At 47.1% G+C, this 13683-nt stretch overlaps 1 protein-coding gene and 5 pseudogenes across 2 annotated transcripts in view; all 6 read left to right on the forward strand.

The window, feature by feature from the left end:
• Positions 1 to 13683, forward strand: part of GNB4 (G protein subunit beta 4) — a 684865-nt gene that overhangs the window by 121370 nt on the left and 549812 nt on the right. The window lies entirely within an intron of this gene.
• LOC146785993 (U6 spliceosomal RNA) lies at positions 2458 to 2555 on the forward strand (annotated as a pseudogene).
• On the forward strand, positions 5228 to 5325 carry LOC146785994 (U6 spliceosomal RNA; annotated as a pseudogene).
• On the forward strand, positions 7761 to 7858 carry LOC146785995 (U6 spliceosomal RNA; annotated as a pseudogene).
• On the forward strand, positions 10294 to 10391 carry LOC146785996 (U6 spliceosomal RNA; annotated as a pseudogene).
• LOC146785997 (U6 spliceosomal RNA) lies at positions 12827 to 12924 on the forward strand (annotated as a pseudogene).

Genomic DNA, 13683 nt, shown 5'->3' on the forward strand with positions numbered 1-13683 from the left:
TAGCAGACGCTGCACTTGAGGATGATTATCACAATTCTGTAGAACTGCTGAGACGAGTAAAACATCCAGTTCTAATAAAAGAGCTGGAGATAGGGTACAACGAAGACAAAGAGACCCCTATGACGCGAACTCAACTGACTGCGTCATTGGAAGAACAGGAAACAGAGAAGTATCTTGTAAAGTTCCTCAGTGCGATGCATTGAGCTCTGCCCAGGCCACCGAAATCACAGGAGGGTTAGCAGACGCTGCACTTGAGGATGATTATCACAATTCTGAAGAACTGCTGAGACGAGTAAAACATCCAGTTCTAATAAAAGAGCCGGAGATAGGGTACAACGAAGACAAAGAGACCCCTATGACGCGAACTCAACTGACTGCGTCATTGGAAGAACAGGAAACAGAGAAGTATCTTGTAAAGTTCCTCAGTGCGATGCATTGAGCTCTGCCCAGGCCCCTAAAATCACAGGGGGGTTAGCAGACTCTGCACTTGAGGATGATTATCACAATTCTGAAGAACTGCTGAGACGAGTAAAACATCCAGTTCTAATAAAAGAGCTAGAGATAGGGTACAACAAAGACAAAGAGACCCCTCTGACGCGAACTCAACTGACTGCGTCATTGGAAGAACAGGAAACAGAGAAGTATCTTGTAAAGTTCCTCAGTGCGATGCATTGAGCTCTGCCCAGGCCACCGAAATCACAGGAGGGTTAGCAGACGCTGCACTTGAGGATGATTATCACAATTCTGAAGAGCTGCTGAGACGAGTAAAACATCCAGTTCTAATAAAAGAGCTGGAGATAGGGTACAACGAAGACAAAGAGGCCCCTCTGACGCCAACTCAACTGACTGCGTCATTGGAAGAACAGGAAACAGAGAAGTATCTTGTAAAGTTCCTCAGTGCGATGCATTGAGCTCTGCCCAGGCCACCGAAATCACAGGAGGGTTAGCAGACGCTGCACTTGAGGATGATTATCACAATTCTGAAGAGCTGCTGAGACGAGTAAAACATCCAGTTCTGATAAAAGAGCCGGAGATAGGGTACAACGAAGACAAAGAGGCCCCTCTGACGCCAACTCAACTGACTGCATCATTGGAAGAACAGAAAACAGAGAAGTATCTTGTAAAGCTCCCTCAGTGCGATGCATTGAGCTCTGCCCAGGCCACCGAAATCACAGGAGGGTTAGCAGACTCTGCACTTGAGGATGATTATCACAATTCTGGAGAGCTGCTGAGACGAGTAAAACATCCAGTTCTAATAAAGGAGCCGGAGATAGGGTACAACGAAGACAAAGAGGCCCCTCTGACGCCAACTCAACTGACTGCATCATTGGAAGAACAGGAAACAGAGAAGTATCTTGTAACGGTCCCTCAGTGCGATGCATTGAGCTCTGCCCAGGCCACCGAAATCACAGGAGGGTTAGCAGACGCTGCACTTGAGGATGATTATCACAATTCTGGAGAGCTGCTGAGATGAGTAAAACATCCAGTTCTAATAAAAGAGCTGGAGATAGGGTTCAACGAAGACAAAGAGGCCCCTCTGACGCCAACTCAACTGACTGCGTCATTGGAAGAACAGGAAACAGAGAAGTATCTTGTAACGGTCCCTCAGTGCGATGCATTGAGCTCTGCCCAGGCCCCTAAAATCACAGGAGGGTTAGCAGACTCTGCACTTGAGGATGATTATCACAATTCTGAAGAACTGCTGAGCGCCCCTCATCCGCACTTACCGACCCCCACAGACGCCAGCCGACGCACGCAGACACACAAATAGAAACCCACACCAACAACTCCTGACACACACAAACGCACCCAGGTATACAATTAAAGACACATTTACCCCAAACACACACACACACACGTATACGACAGCAGCTCCGTACTCTGCTTTGCCCCTTTTAAATATATCTATGACAAGGATTTGCAGAATGTGACACACGATAGCGTGTAAAGTCGGAGGTCGCTAACCAATGAGAGATCCGACTGGCGCGTGCTCCAGGCTTGAAGGCAGCGTGGTTGCAGGAAGCCCGGAGCATGCAGTACATGTGACGCCTTGTAAAGATAAGAAATTCATTTGTGACAGAAGGAAAGCAGACGAGCCAGTCTGGGTGGGCCGGTCCAAAAAGCGAAAGGGAGGTAGCTCAAACAGCTAATTTCCAATGGCAGCCCACCTTTCACCATAAATGGTGACGCCAGCCAATGGAAATAAGGGGCGGGGCTTCAAGCCCTTTTCTGAAACTCCACGTTGAGAAAAAATCTCGCCGAGTGTGCAGCGCATGCGCTGCAACGCTAGGCGAGACCTAAAAACGAAAAGCCAAAGCCCTCTTGAAGCAATAAGTTAAGTGATCAGCATTAACCCAAGACCCCCATTCGGTTCAACTCTTGTAATTTCAAAGAAACCTTTTACAGTGTATTCTTTGTATTACATGATATCAGATAGTATTACATAAGTAACACGCAATTTTAAACATGAAAGCCGTAATCTTAACAATACAGAGAAGATTAGCATGGCCCCTGCGCAAGGATGACACGCAAATTTGTGAGCGTTCCATATTTTTTTGTTTTGTCTCTGTGTCTACATTGTATCTCCATCTTTAGATGTGCATGTGCTGCTACTGTAGGATCTTTTAGTGCTGCTGCAGAAACAGGGTGAAAAACTTACTCTCAAGTGCTGCAGTAAAACAGCTCTTGGTTCATCCGCTACTAAACTGACTGTCAGCCCTGTTATAAAACTGAACTCTGTGCTTGTCCGTGCCGTGGCTACAGATGAGCGAGTCCTTTTCATCATTTCCACATCCGAGCTTGGACCTCAGATCTACGAGCTTGTGGCACTCACTTCTCTGGAGATAAACAGGTGGAACAATCTAATTGAAGAAGCAGTGAAAGGTGCAATGAGGAACTCCTGTAGACGGAAGCTGGAACTGGTCAATCACACGCCTCCTCCTGTCAGTGTGGTGCTGCAGAATTCTGTCGTCCTACCCATTATCTCTGCTGAAAACTGCACTGTATCAGAAAAGGAAGAAGTTCCTCGAGATGATCACAATTCTGAAGAACTGCTGAGACGAGTTGCACATCCAGTTCTAATAAAAGAGCTGGAGATAGGGTGCAACGAAGACAAAGAGGCCCCTCTGAAGTCAACTCAACTGACTGCATCATTGGAAGAACAGGAAACAGAGAAGTATCTTGTAAAGTTCCTCAGTGCGATGCATTGAGCTCTGCCCAGGCCACCAAAATCACAGGAGGGTTAGCAGACTCTGCACTTGAGGATGATTATCACAATTCTGAAGAGCTGCTGAGACGAGTAAAACATCCAGTTCTAATAAAAGAGCTGGAGATAGGGTGCAACGAAGACAAAGAGGCCCCTCTGACGCCAACTCAAACTGACTGTATCATTGAAAGAACAGGAAACAGAGAAGTATCTTGTAACGCTCCCTCAGTGTGATGCATTGAGCTCTGCCCAGGCCACCGAAATCACAGGTGGGTTAGCAGACGCTGCACTTGAGGATGATTATCACAATTCTGTAGAACTGCTGAGACGAGTAAAACATCCAGTTCTAATAAAAGAGCCGGAGATAGGGTACAACGAAGACAAAGAGACCCCTATGACGCGAACTCAACTGACTGCGTCATTGGAAGAACAGGAAACAGAGAAGTATCTTGTAAAGTTCCTCAGTGCGATGCATTGAGCTCTGCCCAGGCCACCGAAATCACAGGAGGGTTAGCAGACGCTGCACTTGAGGATGATTATCACAATTCTGAAGAGCTGCTGAGACGAGTAAAACATCCAGTTCTAATAAAAGAGCCGGAGATAGGGTACAACGAAGACAAAGAGGCCCCTCTGACGCCAACTCAACTGACTGCATCATTGGAAGAACAGAAAACAGAGAAGTATCTTGTAAAGCTCCCTCAGTGCGATGCATTGAGCTCTGCCCAGGCCACCGAAATCACAGGAGGGTTAGCAGACTCTGCACTTGAGGATGATTATCACAATTCTGGAGAGCTGCTGAGACGAGTAAAACATCCAGTTCTAATAAAGGAGCCGGAGATAGGGTACAACGAAGACAAAGAGGCCCCTCTGACGCCAACTCAACTGACTGTATCATTGGAAGAACAGGAAACAGAGAAGTATCTTGTAACGGTCCCTCAGTGCGATGCATTGAGCTCTGCCCAGGCCACCAAAATCACAGGAGGGTTAGCAGACGCTGCACTTGAGGATGATTATCACAATTCTGGAGAGCTGCTGAGACGAGTAAAACATCCAGTTCGAATAAAAGAGCTGGAGATAGGGTTCAACGAAGACAAAGAGGCCCCTCTGACGCCAACTCAACTGACTGCGTCATTGGAAGAACAGGAAACAGAGAAGTATCTTGTAAAGCTCCCTCAGTGCGATGCATTGAGCTCTGCCCAGGCCCCTAAAATCACAGGAGGGTTAGCAGACTCTGCACTTGAGGATGATTATCACAATTCTGAAGAACTGCTGAACAACCCTCATCCGCACCTACCGACCCCCACAGACGCCAGCCGACGCACGCAGACATACAAATAGAAACCCACACCAACAACTCCTGACACACACAAACGCACCCAGGTATACAATTAAAGACACATTTACCCCAAACACACACACACACGTAGACGACAGCAGCTCCGTACTCTGCTTTGCCCCTTTTTAATATATCTATGACAAGGATTTGCAGAATGTGACACACGATAGCGTGTAAAGTCGGAGGTCGCGCACCAATGAGAGAGCCGACTGGCGCGTGCTCCAGGCGTGAAGGCAGCGTGGTTGCAGGAAGCCCGGAGCATGCAGTACACGTGACACCTTGTAAAGATAAGAAATTCATTTGTGACAGAAGCAAAGCAGACGAGCCAGTCTGGGTGGGCCGGTCCAAAAAGCGAAAGGGAGGCAGCCCAAACAGCTAATTTCCAATGGCAGCCCACCGTTCACCATAAATGGTGACGCCAGCCAATGGAAATAAGGGGCGGGGCTTCAAGCTCTTTTCTCAAACTCCTCGTTGACAATAAATCTCGCCGAGTGAGCAGTGCATGCGCTGCAACGCTAGGCGAGACCTAAAAACGAAAAGCCAAAGCCCCCTTGAAGCAATAAGTTAAGTGATCAGCATTAACCCAAGACCCCCATTCGGTTCAACTCTTGTAATTTCATAGAAACCTTTTACAGTGTATTCTTTGTATTACATGATATCAGATGGTATTACATAAGTAATACGCAATTTTAAACATGAAAGCCCTAATCTTAACAATACAGAGAAGATTAGCATGGCCCCTGCGCAAGGATGACACGCAAATTTGTGAGCGTTCCATATTTTTTTGTTTTGTCTCTGTGTCTACATTGTATCTCCATCTTTAGATGTGCATGTGCTGCTACTGGAGGATCTTTTAGTGCTGCTGCAGAAACAGGGTGAAAAACTTACTCTCAAGTGCTGCAGTAAAACAGCTCTTGGTTCATCCGCTACTAAACTGACTGTCAGCCCTGTTATAAAACTGAACTCTGTGCTTGTCCGTGCCGTGGCTACAGATGAGCGAGTCCTTTTCATCATTTCCACATCCGAGCTTGGACCTCAGATCTACGAGCTTGTGGCACTCACTTCTCTGGAGATAAACAGGTGGAACAATCTAATTGAAGAAGCAGTGAAAGGTGCAATGAGGAACTCCTGTAGACGGAAGCTGGAACTGGTCAATCACACGCCTCCTCCTGTCAGTGTGGTGCTGCAGAATTCTGTCGTCCTACCCATTGTCTCTGCTGAAAACTGCACTGTATCAGAAAAGGAAGAAGTTCCTCGAGATGATCACAATTCTGAAGAACTGCTGAGACGAGTTGCACATCCAGTTCTAATAAAAGAGCTGGAGATAGGGTGCAACGAAGACAAAGAGGCCCCTCTGACGCCAACTCAACTGACTGCATCATTGGAAGAACAGGAAACAGAGAAGTATCTTGTAAAGTTCCTCAGTGCGATGCATTGAGCTCTGCCCAGGCCACCGAAATCACAGGAGGGTTAGCAGACTCTGCACTTGAGGATGATTATCACAATTCTGAAGAGCTGCTGAGACGAGTAAAACATCCAGTTCTAATAAAAGAGCTGGAGATAGGGTACAACGAAGACAAAGAGACCCCTCTGACGCGAACTCAACTGACTGCGTCATTGGAAGAACAGGAAACAGAGAAGTATCTTGTAAAGTTCCTCAGTGCGATGCATTGAGCTCTGCCCAGGCCCCTAAAATCACAGGAGGGTTAGCAGACTCTGCACTTGAGGATGATTATCACAATTCTGAAGAACTGCTGAGACGAGTAAAACATCCAGTTCTAATAAAAGAGCTGGAGATAGGGTACAACGAAGACAAAGAGACCCCTCTGACGCGAACTCAACTGACTGCGTCATTGAAAGAACAGGAAACAGAGAAGTATCTTCTAAAGTTCCTCAGTGCGATGCATTGAGCTCTGCCCAGGCCACCGAAATCACAGGAGGGTTAGCAGATGCTGCACTTGAGGATGATTATCAAAATTCTGAAGAGCTGCTGAGACGAGTAAAACATCCAGTTCTAATAAAAGAGCCGGAGATAGGCTACAACGAAGACAAAGAGGCCCCTCTGACGCCAACTCAACTGACTGCATCATTGGAAGAACAGAAAACAGAGAAGTATTGTGTAAAGCTCCCTCTGTGCGATGCATTGAGCTCTGCCCAGCCCACCGAAATCACAGGAGGGTTAGCAGACTCTGCACTTGAGGATGATTATCACAATTCTGGAGAGCTGCTGAGACGAGTAAAACATCCAGTTCTAATAAAGGAGCCGGAGATAGGGTACAACGAAGACAAAGAGGCCCCTCTGACGCCAACTCAACTGACTGCATCATTGGAAGAACAGGAAACAGAGAAGTATCTTGTAACGGTCCCTCAGTGCGATGCATTGAGCTCTGCCCAGGCCACCGAAATCACAGGAGGGTTAGCAGACTCTGCACTTGAGGATGATTATCACAATTCTGAAGAACTGCTGAGCGCCCTTCATCCGCACCTACCGACCCCCACAGACGCCAGCCGACGCACGCAGACACACAAATAGAAACCCACACCAACAACTCCTGACACACACAAACGCACCCAGGTATACAATTAAAGACACATTTACCCCAAACACACACACACACACGTATACGACAGCAGCTCCGTACTCTGCTTTGCCCCTTTTAAATATATCTATGACAAGGATTTGCAGAATGTGACACACGATAGCGTGTAAAGTCGGAGGTCGCTAACCAATGAGAGATCCGACTGGCGCGTGCTCCAGGCTTGAAGGCAGCGTGGTTGCAGGAAGCCCGGAGCATGCAGTACACGTGACGCCTTGTAAAGATAAGAAATTCATTTGTGACAGAAGGAAAGCAGACGAGCCAGTCTGGGTGGGCCGGTCCAAAAAGCGAAAGGGAGGTAGCTCAAACAGCTAATTTCCAATGGCAGCCCACCTTTCACCATAAATGGTGACGCCAGCCAATGGAAATAAGGGGCGGGGCTTCAAGCCCTTTTCTGAAACTCCACGTTGACAAAAAATCTCGCCGAGTGCGCAGCGCATGCGCTGCAACGCTAGGCGAGACCTAAAAACGAAAAGCCAAAACCCCCTCGAAGCAATAAGTTAAGTGATCAGCATTAACCCAAGACCCCCATTCGGTTCAACTCTTGTAATTTCATAGAAACCTTTTACAGTGTATTCTTTGTATTACATGATATCAGATAGTATTACATAAGTAACACGCAATTTTAAACATGAAAGCCGTAATCTTAACAATACAGAGAAGATTAGCATGGCCCCTGCGCAAGGATGACACGCAAATTTGTGAGCGTTCCATATTTTTTTGTTTTGTCTCTGTGTCTACATTGTATCTCCATCTTTAGATGTGCATGTGCTGCTACTGTAGGATCTTTTAGTGCTGCTGCAGAAACAGGGTGAAAAACTTACTCTCAAGTGCTGCAGTAAAACAGCTCTTGGTTCATCCGCTACTAAACTGACTGTCAGCCCTGTTATAAAATTGAACTCTGTGCTTGTCCGTGCCGTGGCTACAGATGAGCGAGTCCTTTTCATCATTTCCACATCCGAGCTTTGACCTCAGATCTACGAGCTTGTGGCACTCACTTCTCTGGAGATAAACAGGTGGAACAATCTAATTGAAGAAGCAGTGAAAGGTGCAATGAGGAACTCCTGTAGACGGAAGCTGGAACTGGTCAATCACACGCCTCCTCCTGTCAGTGTGGTGCTGCAGAATTCTGTCGTCCTACCCATTATCTCTGCTGAAAACTGCACTGTATCAGAAAAGGAAGAAGTTCCTCGAGATGGTCACAATTCTGAAGAACTGCTGAGACGAGTTGCACATCCAGCTCTAATAAAAGAGCTGGAGATGGGGTGCAACGAAGACAAAGAGGCCCCTCTGACGCGAACTCAACTGACTGCGTCATTGGAAGAACAGGAAACAGAGAAGTATCTTGTAAAGTTCCTCAGTGCGATGCATTGAGCTCTGCCCAGGCCACCGAAATCACAGGAGGGTTAGCAGACGCTGCACTTGAGGATGATTATCACAATTCTGAAGAGCTGCTGAGACGAGTAAAACATCCAGTTCTAATAAAAGAGCCGGAGATAGGGTACAACGAAGACAAAGAGGCCCCTCTGACGCCAACTCAACTGACTGCATCATTGGAAGAACAGAAAACAGAGAAGTATCTTGTAAAGCTCCCTCAGTGCGATGCATTGAGCTCTGCCCAGGCCACCGAAATCACAGGAGGGTTAGCAGACTCTGCACTTGAGGATGATTATCACAATTCTGGAGAGCTGCTGAGACGAGTAAAACATCCAGTTCTAATAAAGGAGCCGGAGATAGGGTACAACGAAGACAAAGAGGCCCCTCTGACGCCAACTCAACTGACTGTATCATTGGAAGAACAGGAAACAGAGAAGTATCTTGTAAAGCTCCCTCAGTGCGATGCATTGAGCTCTGCCCAGGCCACCGAAATCACAGGAGGGTTAGCAGACTCTGCACTTGGGGATGATTATCACAATTCTGAAGAGCTGCTGAGACGAGTAAAACATCCAGTTCTAATAAAAGAGCCGGGTATAGGGTACAACGAAGACAAAGAGGCCCCTCTGACGCCAACTCAACTGACTGCATCATTGGAAGAACAGGAAACAGAGAAGTATCTTGTAACGGTCCCTCAGTGCGATGCATTGAGCTCTGCCCAGGCCACCAAAATCACAGGAGGGTTAGCAGACGCTGCACTTGAGGATGATTATCACAATTCTGGAGAGCTGCTGAGACGAGTAAAACATCCAGTTCTAATAAAAGAGCTGGAGATAGGGTTCAACGAAGACAAAGAGGCCCCTCTGACGCCAACTCAACTGACTGCGTCATTGGAAGAACAGGAAACAGAGAAGTATCTTGTAAAGCTCCCTCAGTGCGATGCATTGAGCTCTGCCCAGGCCCCTAAAATCACAGGAGGGTTAGCAGACTCTGCACTTGAGGATGATTATCACAATTCTGAAGAACTGCTGAACGCCCCTCATCCGCACCTACCGACCCCCACAGACGCCAGCCGACGCACGCAGACATACAAATAGAAACCCACACCAACAACTCCTGACACACACAAACGCACCCAGGTATACAATTAAAGACACATTTACCCCAAACACACACACACACGTATACGACAGCAGCTCCATACTCTGCTTTGCCCCTTTTTAATATATCTATGACAAGGATTTGCAGAATGTGACGCACGATAGCGTGTAAAGTCGGAGGTCGCTAACCAATGAGAGAGCCGACTGGCGCGTGCTCCAGGCGTGAAGGCAGCGTGGTTGCAGGAAGCCCGGAGCATGCAGTACACGTGACGCCTTGTAAAGATAAGAAATTCATTTGTGACAGAAGCAAAGCAGACGAGCCAGTCTGGGTGGGCCGGTCCAAAAAGCGAAAGGGAGGCAGCCCAAACAGCTAATTTCCAATGGCAGCCCACCGTTCACCATAAATGGTGACGCCATCCAATGGAAATAAGGGGCGGGGCTTCAAGCCCTTTTCTCAAACTCCTCGTTGACAATAAATCTCGCCGAATGAGCAGCGCATGCGCTGCAACGCTAGGCGAGACCTAAAAACGAAAAGCCAAAGCCCCCTTGAAGCAATAAGTTAAGTGATCAGCATTAACCCAAGACCCCCATTCGGTTCAACTCTTGTAATTTCATAGAAACCTTTTACAGTGTATTCTTTGTATTACATGATATCAGATGGTATTACATAAGTAATACGCAATTTTAAACATGAAAGCCCTAATCTTAACAATACAGAGAAGATTAGCATGGCCCCTGCGCAAGGATGACACGCAAATTTGTGAGCGTTCCATATTTTTTTGTTTTGTCTCTGTGTCTACATTGTATCTCCATCTTTAGATGTGCATGTGCTGCTACTGGAGGATCTTTTAGTGCTGCTGCAGAAACAGGGTGAAAAACTTACTCTCAAGTGCTGCAGTAAAACAGCTCTTGGTTCATCCGCTACTAAACTGACTGTCAGCCCTGTTATAAAACTGAACTCTGTGCTTGTCCGTGCCGTGGCTACAGATGAGCGAGTCCTTTTCATCATTTCCACATCCGAGCTTGGACCTCAGATCTACGAGCTTGTGGCACTCACTTCTCTGGAGATAAACAGGTGGAACAATCTAATTGAAGAAGCAGTGAAAGGTGCAATGAGGAACTCCTGTAGACGGAAGCTGGAACTGGTCAATCACACGCCTCCTCCTGTCAGTGTGGTGCTGCAGAATTCTGTCGTCCTACCCATTGTCTCTGCTGAAAACTGCACTGTATCAGAAAAGGAAGAAGTTCCTCGAGATGATCACAATTCTGAAGAACTGCTGAGACGAGTTGCACATCCAGTTCTAATAAAAGAGCTGGAGATAGGGTGCAACGAAGACAAAGAGGCCCCTCTGACGCCAACTCAACTGACTGCATCATTGGAAGAACAGGAAACAGAGAAGTATCTTGTAAAGTTCCTCAGTGCGATGCATTGAGCTCTGCCCAGGCCACCGAAATCACAGGAGGGTTAGCAGACGCTGCACTTGAGGATGATTATCACAATTCTGAAGAACTGCTGAGACGAGTAAAACATCCAGTTCTAATAAAAGAGCTGGAGATAGGGTACAACGAAGACAAAGAGACCCCTCTGACGCGAACTCAACTGACTGCGTCATTGGAAGAACAGGAAACAGAGAAGTATCTTGTAAAGTTCCTCAGTGCGATGCATTGAGCTCTGCCCAGGCCACCGAAATCACAGGACGGTTAGCAGACGCTGCACTTGAGGATGATTATCACAATTCTGAAGAGCTGCTGAGACGAGTAAAACATCCAGTTCTGATAAAAGAGCCGGAGATAGGGTACAACGAAGACAAAGAGGCCCCTCTGACGCCAACTCAACTGACTGCATCATTGGAAGAACAGAAAACAGAGAAGTATCTTGTAAAGCTCCCTCAGTGCGATGCATTGAGCTCTGCCCAGGCCACCGAAATCACAGGAGGGTTAGCAGACTCTGCACTTGAGGATGATTATCACAATTCTGGAGAGCTGCTGAGACGAGTAAAACATCCAGTTCTAATAAAGGAGCCGCAGATAGGGTACAACGAAGACAAAGAGGCCCCTCTGACGCCAACTCAACTGACTGCATCATTGGAAGAACAGGAAACAGAGAAGTATCTTGTAACGGTCCCTCAGTGCGATGCATTGAGCTCTGCCCAGGCCACCGAAATCACAGGAGGGTTAGCAGACGCTGCACTTGAGGATGATTATCACAATTCTGGAGAGCTGCTGAGATGAGTAAAACATCAGTTCTAATAAAAGAGCTGGAGATAGGGTTCAACGAACACAAAGAGGCCCCTCTGACGCCAACTCAACTGACTGCGTCATTGGAAGAACAGGAAACAGAGAAGTATCTTGTAACGGTCCCTCAGTGCGATGCATTGAGCTCTGCCCAGGCCCCTAAAATCACAGGAGGGTTAGCAGACTCTGCACTTGAGGATGATTATCACAATTCTGAAGAACTGCTGAGCGCCCCTCATCCGCACCTACCGACCCCCACAGACGCCAGCCGACGCACGCAGACACACAAATAGAAACCCACACCAACAACTCCTGACACACACAAACGCACCCAGGTATACAATTAAAGACACATTTACCCCAAACACACACACACACACGTATACGACAGCAGCTCCGTACTCTGCTTTGCCCCTTTTAAATATATCTATGACAAGGATTTGCAGAATGTGACACACGATAGCGTGTAAAGTCGGAGGTCGCTAACCAATGAGAGATCCGACTGGCGCGTGCTCCAGGCTTGAAGGCAGCGTGGTTGCAGGAAGCCCGGAGCATGCAGTACACGTGACGCCTTGTAAAGATAAGAAATTCATTTGTGACAGAAGGAAAGCAGACGAGCCAGTCTGGGTGGGCCGGTCCAAAAAGCGAAAGGGAGGTAGCTCAAACAGCTAATTTCCAATGGCAGCCCACCTTTCACCATAAACGGTGACGCCAGCCAATGGAAATAAGGGGCGGGGCTTCAAGCCCTTTTCTGAAACTCCACGTTGACAAAAAATCTCGCCGAGTGTGCAGCGCATGCGCTGCAACGCTAGGCGAGACCTAAAAACGAAAAGCCAAAGCCCCCTTGAAGCAATAAGTTAAGTGATCAGCATTAACCCAAGACCCCCATTCGGTTCAACTCTTGTAATTTCAAAGAAACCTTTTACAGTGTATTCTTTGTATTACATGATATCAGATAGTATTACATAAGTAACACACAATTTTAAACATGAAAGCCGTAATCTTAACAATACAGAGAAGATTAGCATGGCCCCTGCGCAAGGATGACACGCAAATTTGTGAGCGTTCCATATTTTTTTGTTTTGTCTCTGTGTCTACATTGTATCTCCATCTTTAGATGTGCATGTGCTGCTACTGTAGGATCTTTTAGTGCTGCTGCAGAAACAGGGTGAAAAACTTACTCTCAAGTGCTGCAGTAAAACAGCTCTTGGTTCATCCGCTACTAAACTGACTGTCAGCCCTGTTATAAAACTGAACTCTGTGCTTGTCCGTGCCGTGGCTACAGATGAGCGAGTCCTTTTCATCATTTCCACATCCGAGCTTGGACCTCAGATCTACGAGCTTGTGGCACTCACTTCTCTGGAGATAAACAGGTGGAACAATCTAATTGAAGAAGCAGTGAAAGGTGCAATGAGGAACTCCTGTAGACGGAAGCTGGAACTGGTCAATCACACGCCTCCTCCTGTCAGTGTGGTGCTGCAGAATTCTGTCGTCCTACCCATTATCTCTGCTGAAAACTGCACTGTATCAGAAAAGGAAGAAGTTCCTCGAGATGATCACAATTCTGAAGAACTGCTGAGACGAGTTGCACATCCAGTTCTAATAAAAGAGCTGGAGATAGGGTGCAACGAAGACAAAGAGGCCCCTCTGAAGTCAACTCAACTGACTGCATCATTGGAAGAACAGGAAACAGAGAAGTATCTTGTAAAGTTCCTCAGTGCGATGCATTGAGCTCTGCCCAGGCCACCGAAATCACAGGAGGGTTAGCAGACTCTGCACTTGAGGATGATTATCACAATTCTGAAGAGCTGCTGAGACGAGTAAAACATCCAGTTC

This window comes from Triturus cristatus, chromosome 11 (assembly GCF_964204655.1).
Source record: "Triturus cristatus chromosome 11, aTriCri1.1, whole genome shotgun sequence".
Lineage (NCBI taxonomy): Eukaryota > Metazoa > Chordata > Amphibia > Caudata > Salamandridae > Triturus > Triturus cristatus.